Raw genomic sequence first — 11,121 nt, forward strand, 5'->3', positions numbered from 1 at the left:
TTCGCTCAATCTGGTTGTCAGTGATGCTGCCAAATCATCAAAAGATGCTGTTTCATATTTTAACACAGTGCAAACAATTTACAACTTTTTAGTGCTCCCACACACTGTTGGGCAGTCTTGAAGAAGCATCTTGAACAAAAACTCACACTTAAACGTCTAAGTCAAACTAGATGGGAAAGCAGGATAGACGCTATTAGACCATTCCGATATTCATCAGGAAAGATTTACGATGCACTAATAGAAATAAGCCAGGACTTGTCATATGTTCCTTCATTTCAACATGAAGCTGAAACATTGGCTCAGAAAATGACACAGTTTTAATTTTTATGTTGCATGGTTGTTTGGCATAATACTCTAAATCAAATTAATTTGACTGGCAAAGTTATGCAGAACATAACCATAAACATATCCGAGGCAAAGACGATTTTGAATAAAGTGCTGGAATATTTTAAAAAATACCATTCAGATGAAGGATTTGAAGAAACTTTTAACATTACCAGTATCAGTGGCTTCTGGTGAGTGCAGTTTCTCAAAACTGAAATTATGAAAAAATTATTTGAGGTCCACCATGTCTCAAAATCGTTTGTCAGGACTTGCATTAATTTCAATTGAAAGTGCTATTGCAAAAAAAATTAGATTTCACTGACTTATTAAAAGACTATGCAAGTGTAAAAAACAGAAAAAATCAGTTCATATACATTCTTTTAATGTATAAAAAAACTGGAAGACATTAACATTTTTCAATACAGTGTATAGTTGAACTCAAATTGTTTGAATTGTGCTTTTGTTAAAATTAAATGACTACACAAGTAAAAAAACCAGAAAATTTCAGTTCATGTAAATTCTTTTAATTCTTGAGAAACTGGAAGACACTAATGTTTTTCATTACAGTGTACAACTGAACTCAAATTGTTTGTGTTTTTGTTAAAATTAAATGTTAAAATTACAATAGTAGGAAATTGTTTTATTTCACTAACTAAAAATTCTCTGCTTTGATTTTTTAAAACTGTAAACAGTCAAAACAAAACTGCAAAGTGCAAACATATGAAAAAGCCAAAGAAAAAAAGAAAAAAAAAGTGTGTGTGTGTTGGGAGGGGAGCCATAATTTTTTTTTGCTTGGGGGAGCAAAAAAACTAGAGCTGGCCCGGACTGTGTTGCACAGGAGTTACATTTTTTTCACAGCTCTGAGCAATGTAGATAGTTCAACCTAACCCTTTACTGTAAACTAGCTCAAAGAATCCACCATTTCCTTTGATAGTTTTTTTTTCCCCCAGTGGTTAATCAGCCTCTCTGGCCGACACTCTGCTTATACATCCAAAACTGACATTTATCCTGTTTTTTTTTTACCACAGAGTCACACTGGCAGCTCATGTTTGATAGTTTGTCCACTATGACCACTATATCCTTTTCAGAATCATTGTTTTCCATAAAAGCAGCAAAGAATCCTGTGGCACCTTATAGACTAACAGACGTTTTGGAGCATGAGCTTTCGTGGGTGAATACCCACTTCCTCAGATGCATGCATTCACCCACGAAAGCTCATGCTCCAAAACGTCTGTTAGTCTATAAGGTGCCACAGGATTCTTTGCTGCTTTTACAGATCCAGACTAACACGGCTACCCCTCTGATAATTGCTTTCCATGATATAGTCCTCAGATCTGTAGGTCCAGCCTGAAATCCTTGTTCCTAGATGTATAGCATTACCTTGCCTGTATTAAAACACACTTTGTTTGAATTATGTCTATTTTAATTATATTCCTATCCTCTAATTCTTTATCAGTTTAAATCTTTACTGGCCTTTCATTTATTTTGCCCAGGATTTATGTTAGACTAACCAACTTATGGTTGCATGGCTCAACATAGCCTTTTATTCATAATATGTATGCACAGTATTTGATCATTTTCATTTACCACAGCCATTTTACAGTAAACAAAAAATTCAGTTACAACTCTGATACTGTTTTTAATCATGTTATCTATAAAAATATTGAAACCAGAATGATGGCATCTCTCTCTACTCCTCCTCCTCCTTCTCTCCCTACATTTCCTATAACTTATAGCTGAGATCGTGTTTGAACCACCAAATTTCTAACTTCTGTGATTCTATGCATCTCTGAGGTTTCAGTAATAATAGAGACACAGAACAGAACAACCAGACTGTGGTGAGAGAATTCATGTTACTGGGATTCACTAGTCAATGGGTGGTGAAGATGTCCCTATTCCTGGTCTTTCTAATCATCTACACCACATCCCTCGTTGCGAATTCCCTCATTGTTGCATTGACACTGCTGGATCCTCAACTCCACATACCTATGTACTTTTTCCTCTGCAGCTTGTCCTGCCTGGAGGTCTTCTACACTTTGGTCACTATTCCAAAGATGCTTTCCAATTTCCTGTCCAGGAAACCCAGCATCACTGTGGGTGGCTGCATTGCTCAGTATTACTTCTTCTTCTCTCTAGGGGCCACCGAACGCTTCCTTTTGGCTGCCATGGCCTATGACTGATATTTGGCCATATGTAATCCATTGCAGTACAGTGGTCTCATGAACCAAAGGCTCTCTCTCAACCTGGCCATTGCCTGTTGGGTCTGTGGCTTCCTCTCCCCCTTGCTGCCTACACTCATGATTTCCAAGCTCCCCTTCTGTGGTCCTGACCAGATAGACCATTTCTTTTGTGATGCAGACCCACTCTTCCAACTCTCTTCCACCGATACTTATGTCCAGCAAGTGGCCGGATACACGCTTACCTCTGTTATGATCCTGTGCTCCTTCACATTCACCATAGCTTCTTATGTGCACATTGTGGGTCCATTCCTCAAGATGTCTTCAGGCAAGGAGTGGAAGAAGCCCTTCTCCACCTGTGCATCCCACCTCACTGTGGTTTCCATCTATTATGGGACCATTATTTTCATGTATGTCTGGCCAGGGGGTCAATCAGTCATTCAACCTAGGCAAAGTAATGTCAGTGTTTTACACAGTGGTAACTCCCTTGATAAATCCCATGATTTATAGTCTCAGGAACAGGGAGATGAAAAAGACTCTGAGAAAAGCCCTAATTACCATAGGGAAGCACTAGGGGGCACTGTGCTGCAGTGAGCAGAGTGGGTGGCTCAGTAGACTGCGCTTTCCGCTATCCAACAGGTTTTACTCCAATGCCCAGAATAGTATTAGGGGACATTGTACTGCAGTGAGTGGTATGGATGGCTCAGTAGGGAGGGTCCTTCCCCTGGAATAAGTACAGACCTAAATGGCTGTTAGGAGGTGCCATTTTTTTTCAGGTAAACATGTGGTCCTGCCTCCGTTGTCTATTCAAGTTTCCATTGTAATTTTTTGCAAGATGTGAAGCTTTACTCTGGGCATCCTAACCAAATTATTGTATCTGCAATTACATTTCACTGAGAATTTCATTTGCACAAAGTTCATCATGGCTTCACATTTGACCCTCTCTGGTCTCTCAGGCTGCACCTCTCTAGTTTACGGCCCTCTTGCCATCACCTGTCCTGCGGTGGGATCCTGTGTGTTAGTATATAGGCCTGTTTCTGAGCCTGGGATAGAATTTTGGATTGACCTTTTGATACTCTTATATCTTATACTATCATGTGTGAATAAAAGACAAAGATACTGTGTGTGTTGCTTCTGCCCAGCTAGATGGGTTTGTTAGTATAAGGAAAGCAGATAATAACAGTTAAAAGTATTATAGGGTATGGTGGGAGTGTATTATGAGAATACACTGGAAGGCTGCCTGCCTTCACTCTCAAGCCAAGATCAAACAGCCGGTTAGGAGGGGCAAGAGGGTTGGAATGGGGGAGGCATAAGACACATTAAAAGCCAAAGAAAGGCCTGGCCTTAACCAGAACACAACATCACTCCTTACCCCTCCTACCGTTTACAAAAAGGTGGGACGAAGACCCCAGACTCACAACCCTCCAAAATGGAAATGACCAAACATCGTAAGGGGTGGGACCAAGGGTGTGCATTGCAGATATAATTATGTCAGCTAAGGTGTGGGGCAGATGAAACACTGGGAAACAGCCTTCTCCAAACACAGTATTGTTGAAGATTTGCTCTAGTTGAGAAATAATTATTCTGGGGAAGTTCTCTATACTGCATTGATAACGGGGTCAGACTAGAAGGCCACAATGGTCCCTTCTGGGCCATGGAATCTATCTATCTATGAATCTTAGGCCTGGTCTACACTAAAAAGTTAGGTCAGCTTAACTATAGCTTTCAGGGATGTGAAAAATTTTACTTCCTATGCCATGTCGTTAAGCCAACCTAAGCCCTAGTGTGGACAGTGCTAGGTCGAAAGAAGAATCCTTCCGTCAACCTGGCTACTGCCTCTCGGAGAGGTGGATTTTCTACAGCAATGGAAGATCCCTTCCATAATTATAATAAGTTTCTACATGACACAGCTGCAATACTATAGCATTTCTAATGTAGACATACCCAGAATCTCTACAGTAGGAACACAACATAACAAGAGAAAATGATGATAACACAATAAAAGGCCTGTACACATCTCTAATGGCTAAGGTAGGTCTAACTCAGGGTTTCTCAAACAGGGATCACCGCTTGCGTAGGGAAAGCCCCTGGTGGGTCCGGCCGGTGTGTTTACCTGCCCTGTCTGCAGGTCTGGCTGATCACGCCTCCTACTGGCCACGGATCGCTGCTCCAGGCCAATGGTAGCGGCTGAAAGTGGCGGCCAGCACATCCCTCAGCCCGTGCCACTTCCAGCAGCTCCCATTGGCCCTGAGCAGCAATCCGGGGCCAGTAGGAGCCACAATTGGCGGGACCTGCTGATGGGGCAGGTAAACACACCAGCCTGGCCCGCCAGGGGCTTTCTCTACAGAAGCGGCAACCTCTGTTTGAGAAACCCTGGTCTAACTTATGTCAGAGCCCTTTTCCCATGAGGACTGGGGTTCAGTTTGCTTTCAGTTGTTCCTCATTCACACTCCCTTGGCCTTCAGAGGCTGTTCCTTTATTCACCCAAAAGATTTTTGCTCCAATTTTTTCATCTTGAATACCTCATGTGTTTAGTCTCTCATCTCCCCTGCCAAAACAAACAAGATCAACCGAAGTAAAACTTCAAAGTGAATTATACCTGTATTGTTTTATAAGTATGGGTAAATGGGAGAGGGTATCTAAAACTTTGCCCCCTTTCTTGCGTATATGCAACTAACCCCTGCTTGAATTAACTCCTTGTAATCATATCGTCTGTTGGGTTACTGTGTGGGTGGATGCTTGGAATTGATGACCTTTGCTATTCAGGAGGTCAGGCCAGATGATGTGGTGGTCCCTTCTGGCTCTAAACTCTATGACAATGACACTCAGAGAAACTGACAGAACAAATAATATTAATAACATATTACAAGTAGCACCACTTCCTTCACAAACTGCATATTACTTCCTTCCCTGGACTCTTGTGTAGTATTGTTCTGTGCCTGTAGAAATGGTAAAGCAACCTGGGGAGAAATGTATTAGCATATAAATATTAATTTAGCAATACCAGCTATAGCTGAAAATTATCTGGGCAATTGTGGTTTTTTCCGCAGAAGTGGCTAAATTTCAGTGGAGGGTAAAACAAGTCTCATATACAGCTCTTTGTATGAATTGAATTATACAAGCATAACTCGGTGTGAAAATGTAAGAAATTAAATAAAAAGCAAACATAAGCACTGTCAGTTATTATGATTTTCCATCATTCTATCATGAATAAGATAATTAATGGTCATAGTTAAAGGCTAACCCTGAATAGGACAATTATTTGTCCTAGTTCAGATGCTCAGCTGGTGTAATTCAGTGTAGCACCATTGAAATCAGTGGGACAGATTCTGTTGGAGTCAATGGGAACAGCTGACAGAATGTATTCAAAAGTTTGGCCTCTGTGACAGGCACAAGATCACATAAGGATTCTGCGGCAGAGCCAGAAATTTACATGGGACTCTCCAAGTTCCAACTCAGCATTTTAAGATAACACCATTCTTCCTGTCTATTGCGACTTCTCTCAAAGCAAACATATCTGTTGCTTGACATTTAAACTGATACATTAATGTAAGTATCAGTCACACTAGTGTTTGCCTAATGAAACTATGTATATATTTGTATCTATGTCTTTTACAAATTCTGTATTCAGACAGAGCTCAGATTCCCAAGGGTTTCCTCTAATAAACTGAAATAAATGCCAGATCTCCTCTTGTATAGTTAGATCGCAGAAAGCAAGAGCTGCCTGTTGAAAATGCATGCAAAACCAAAATCTAAGGTGCAGAAAGGTAGGATATTACGCGCACACACACGCAAAATCACAAAAAGCAAGAAGGATGTTCAAATGTCATATCATGGATATGGATGTGGTAGAAGGCCTAGAATAGAAAAGAACAGAAGACACCTTTTGAGTCAACCCTCAGCAGATGTAAATGGATTCATTTCCTTTTACTGCAATGAAATTATGCTCTTTCAGTTTGCCATACATATGAGGGAAAAGGATTGAAATGTAGGATGGAGACCAATTACACCACAAAATTGACAGATTCTATCTATCTATCTATCTAGTTTCTGTTAGTTTCAAAGTTGCCTATCATTCAATCAAACCTAGGCTGACAGTCATTGACCTCCACGGCAGTCTGAAGGCTTTAGGGTGTGTTTGTGTGTGCTTGTGTTCTATAGTCTCCGTCCATTTCTTCCTAGACTGTTATCCTGTCATCATAACCGATATCTTTGGATCTCAGTTGGCAAACTGATTTAGTTAAATACTTTATACTCCTGTAAATATCATTGAGAATGACAAAGGTCCTCAGAGGTTGTAGAGTTCAGATTTCAGTGGTTGTTTGGAGCCTAAATACTTTGAGGCTGTGGGCCAAATTACTCATTTCAGGTTTGGGTTGTGAGGGCTGGCTGGAAAACAATAATTCAGTTTTGTGAGGAAAAAAGCACACTGAGATGAAACCAAGACCTTTCAAAGAGTGTTATCAAAGGGTGGGGGGGGCACTGATTCTATGGCCCAAAGGTTTGTTTTTATCTGGGTATCTGGGTTTGTTTCTCAGTTTGCAAATGTCTATTTGTGTATATGCCAATTTATGTATTTCTGTGTATGTATGTTTCTGAGATATTTATGCACTGAATGTTATGGATAAGTGCCAAGTGAGATTTTCACAAGTGCCTAAATGAGTTAGTCATCTAACTCCCAGAATGTTAATTGGAGTTAGGTGCCTAAATCATTTAGGCACTTTTGTAAATTCCACTCGGCATTGATCTGCAGCTTTTGGCACCTAAATACCATTGTCAGTAAAGTTTTGAATAAGGTCTGAGTGATGACTTCACGAATCAGATCCAAAACATGTTTATTGAATTGTGGTACCTCACACTGATGCTTATATTAGAAATTGACCTAAAATGCCGAAAGGCTGAACTGTGAATCTCCTCATCACAGGAGTGAGCAGTATTTACATGAGGTCAATGGGTACATTCAGATAAGCCAATGCTTCCCAATTTAAAGAAAGAGTCCTGCAGCCTGGCATGGTGTTCCGATCTACAATGGATTCAGAGTTTGAAAGTAACCCTATCTGGGATCTTCATCATATAGACTGAAGAGCAAAACACAATATTCAAATCAGGATATCAATTTCTGATTAGTCTGACAGTGTTTGGACCTGGGGCTCTGGTCCATCTCTATTTTATATTCATAGGAATATTCTATTTACTACCTAGTGTTTGCTAGTGTTAAATCACTCCATTGATCTCATCCCCTCTACCCAGATTAACCACTATGCAGCCATGGAAAAAGCAAACCAAACCACAGTGAAGGAATTCATCTTCCTGGGATTTAGCAGCCTTCAGAATCTCCAGGTTCTCCTCTTTGTACTTCTTCCAGGGGAATCTCTCCTTCCTAGAGATCTGGTACACATCTGTCATAAACAGATAAGTAAGAGTTAATAGAACAGAAGTACTTCATATCTGTTTTGCCTGTTAAGGGTTAACAAAATCAGTGAGCCTGGCTGTCACCTGACCAGAGGACCAATCAGGGGACAGGTTACTTTCAAATCTTGAGGGAGGGAAGTTTTGTGTGTGCTGTTAGTTTTCGGTTCTTGTTCTCTCTGGGTTCTGAGAGTGATCAGACGTGCAACCAGGTTTCTCTCCAGTCTCCCTGATGCAAGTTCTTATAGATTCAAAATATTAAGTACTAGGTGATAAGGCGAGTTAGGCTTATGTTTGTTTTCTTTATTTGCAAATGTGTATTTGGCTGGAAGGAGTTCAAATTTGTATTTTGCTGAAAGGATTTTAATTTGTACTTGTATACTTAGGCTGGGAGGGTATTCCCAGGGTCTATAGCTGAAAGACCCTGTAACATATTCCATTTTAAATTTACAAAGATAATTTTTACTGTTTTTTTCTTTCTTTAATTAAAAGCTTTTCTTGTTTAAGAACCTGATTGTTTTTTATTCTGGTGAGACCCTAGGGGACTGGGTCTGGATTCACCAGGGAATTGGTGGGGAGAAAGGAGGGAAGTGGGAGAGAGAGGTTAATTTTCTCTCTGTGTTAGGATTACTTTCTCTCTCAGGGAGAGTCTGGTAGGGGGAGAGAGAAGGAGGGGAAAAGGTGAATTTTTCTCTCTGTTTTAAGATTCAAGGAGTTTGAATCACAGTGATCTTCCAGGGTAACCCAGGGAGGGGAAGCCTGGGAGAGGCAATGGTGGGGGAAAGAGTTTACTTTCCTTGTGTTAAGATCCAGAGGGACTCGGTCTTGGGGGTCCCCGGGCAAGGTTTTGTGGGGACCAGAGTGTACCAGGCACTGGAATTCCTGGTTGGTGGCAGCGCAACAAGTACTAAGCTGGTAATTGAGCTTAGAGGAATTCATGCTGGTACCCCATCTTTTGGACGCTAAGGTTCAGAGTGGGGAATTATACCATGATAACATCGATCACTGTGCCTAAACTGCTGGCCAACTTCTTGTCCAGGAGCATCACCATCACAGTAAATGGATGCGTGACTCAATTTTACTTCTTCTTCTCTCTAGGAGCCACTGACTACTTCCTCCTGGCCGTAATGATCTTCGACCGCTACTTAGCAATCTGCAGCCCGCTGTGTTATACTACCATCATGAACCACAGGTTATGCTTCCACCTCTCCTCCAGTTCCTGGATTGATGGTTTCCTCTCCCCACTCTTGTCCACAATTCTAATCTCCCAGCTCTCATTCTGTGCCCCTCAGAAAATCAACCACTTCTTCTGTGACTCAGACTCAATCTTCAAATTGTCTTGATCTGACACTTACATTCAAGAGGCTATTGGATACACCTGCAGTTCTGTGGTCATCCTGAGCTCCTTCTTACTCACCACATCTTCCTACGTTAACATCATAGCCAACATCATGAAGCTGACATCTGCCAAAGCTCGGAAAAAGACCTTCTCCACTTGTGCCTCTCATCTTACCATGGTGACCATCTACTATGGAACCAGTATCTTCACCTATGTCAGGCCTCCGAGCATATATTCCTTTGGTTTAGGCAAAGTGGTGTCTGTATTCTATTGTGTCATTACCCCACTGCTAAACCCTTTGAGCTATACTCTAAGAAATAAAGATGTGAAAAAAGCCATATGGAAATCTTTTACTAGAATGAGACGATAATATGGAAGAACCACAGTGCTATCTATGAGGGTGTTAAGTAGAATAGGAAATTGGAGTAGATTTTCAAAATTGCCAGATTGACTTTTAAGATCCTATGGCCAATGTTCACTGACTTTCAGTTGGACTCGTTCTCCTAATTTATTTAAGCATTCCTGAGGATTTACCAATATATTTTCAATTGGATTTGTGTTCCTAAATCACTGATGTTCTTTTGAAAATCCCAACATTTTATCTTTCAGTGGGATAGAAACCATAGTTAGGATTTTGAATGGATCTTAAGAGAACTAACACCATTAGGCTCCCTTTGAAAATTCCAGGCAGAACTTGACTACTATTTGACAAATATTTGCTGTTTACTTTGTCAGCTATCTCTCACTCTTATTCATGTTGGGTGGGAACTTACTTCAGGAATGGCTCATTGTAACTGAAGGGACTTAAAGAGAAAGTTGCTAGTCATTGTGAGTATGTCAGTATATAAATACATAGGGATTACCTAGAGACATTCCCCACATCCTTACTCGAGTAAAGGTATGGTTGTAGTCATGTCAGAATATTTTCTTTCTTCTTTTCTTGCTCTCTCAATCAAAATATAGACACATCTATCTATCTGTCTATCAATCTCTTCAGAAAGTGTAATTGCTCATTGTTCAGAAGCGAATCAATATTTTGATGGAGAAATAAAATGTCATTTTTAATCATCATCATCATCACCATCATCATCTTCATCATCAACAGCAGCAGCAGCAGCAGTGGTATTGACTGCATAGAGAAGCCAGTTTCATTTCTCTCAAAGCAAATTGTTGATGGCAGTTTTGTCAGGCCACTTTGATAAACAAGTTGGGTGAAAAGTATTTTCCTTCACATACAGCTCAGAATGTGTTCTAAATAGCAAAATACCATAATAAGAAACAAATGCATGAGATCCTGGGACTGCTGCCACATGTCAATTCTGCAATGGGTTTAAAATTTGGTCAAGATCATTATGGTCAGGCATCTATCGCTAGCAGTGACAAAACAAGCAAGCAAGCAAGCAAGGTTCTACCTACTAGACAACAATGAACTCTACAGCTGAGCCTGCTAAATAACTCATGATCCAGCTCTCACTGAAGTCACTTAGAGTAAATTGAACCTGGATCAGAGTCTTTGTGGGAGTATACAAAAGGACATAAATGATTTAGGAGGACAAATGCCATTGGAAGTAGGAGAGATTGTGCCTATAAATGGCATACAGGCTTAAGAAAAATCTCACCCCATCTCAATTCCCCCATCTGTAAAATAGAGATAATAGCACTTCCCAACCTTACAGGTGGGTTTGGAGAATAAATAGGTTACAGATTGTGAGATACCCACATACTACAATAATACCATAGATAGAAAAGACAGACTTATGTGGTCCATAGACTTTGTGCTGGTCCTTTGCAATGTGCTGAAAGTCATGCATAGACCTTGTGCTCCAGTGCTACAAAGTACAATGATTCACACATTGTTATAATTAATAATGC

General features: G+C 40.4%; 2 pseudogenes; both read left to right on the forward strand.

Moving 5' to 3' along the window:
• Positions 1 to 384: 384 nt before the first annotated feature.
• On the forward strand, positions 385 to 5,080 carry LOC115643533 (annotated as a pseudogene).
• Positions 5,081 to 7,769: 2,689 nt separating this feature from the next.
• On the forward strand, positions 7,770 to 9,619 carry LOC115643534 (annotated as a pseudogene).
• The last annotated feature ends 1,502 nt before the right edge of the window (positions 9,620 to 11,121 follow it).

Source organism: Gopherus evgoodei, unplaced genomic scaffold, assembly GCF_007399415.2.
Source record: "Gopherus evgoodei ecotype Sinaloan lineage unplaced genomic scaffold, rGopEvg1_v1.p scaffold_62_arrow_ctg1, whole genome shotgun sequence".
Classification (NCBI taxonomy): domain Eukaryota; kingdom Metazoa; phylum Chordata; order Testudines; family Testudinidae; genus Gopherus; species Gopherus evgoodei.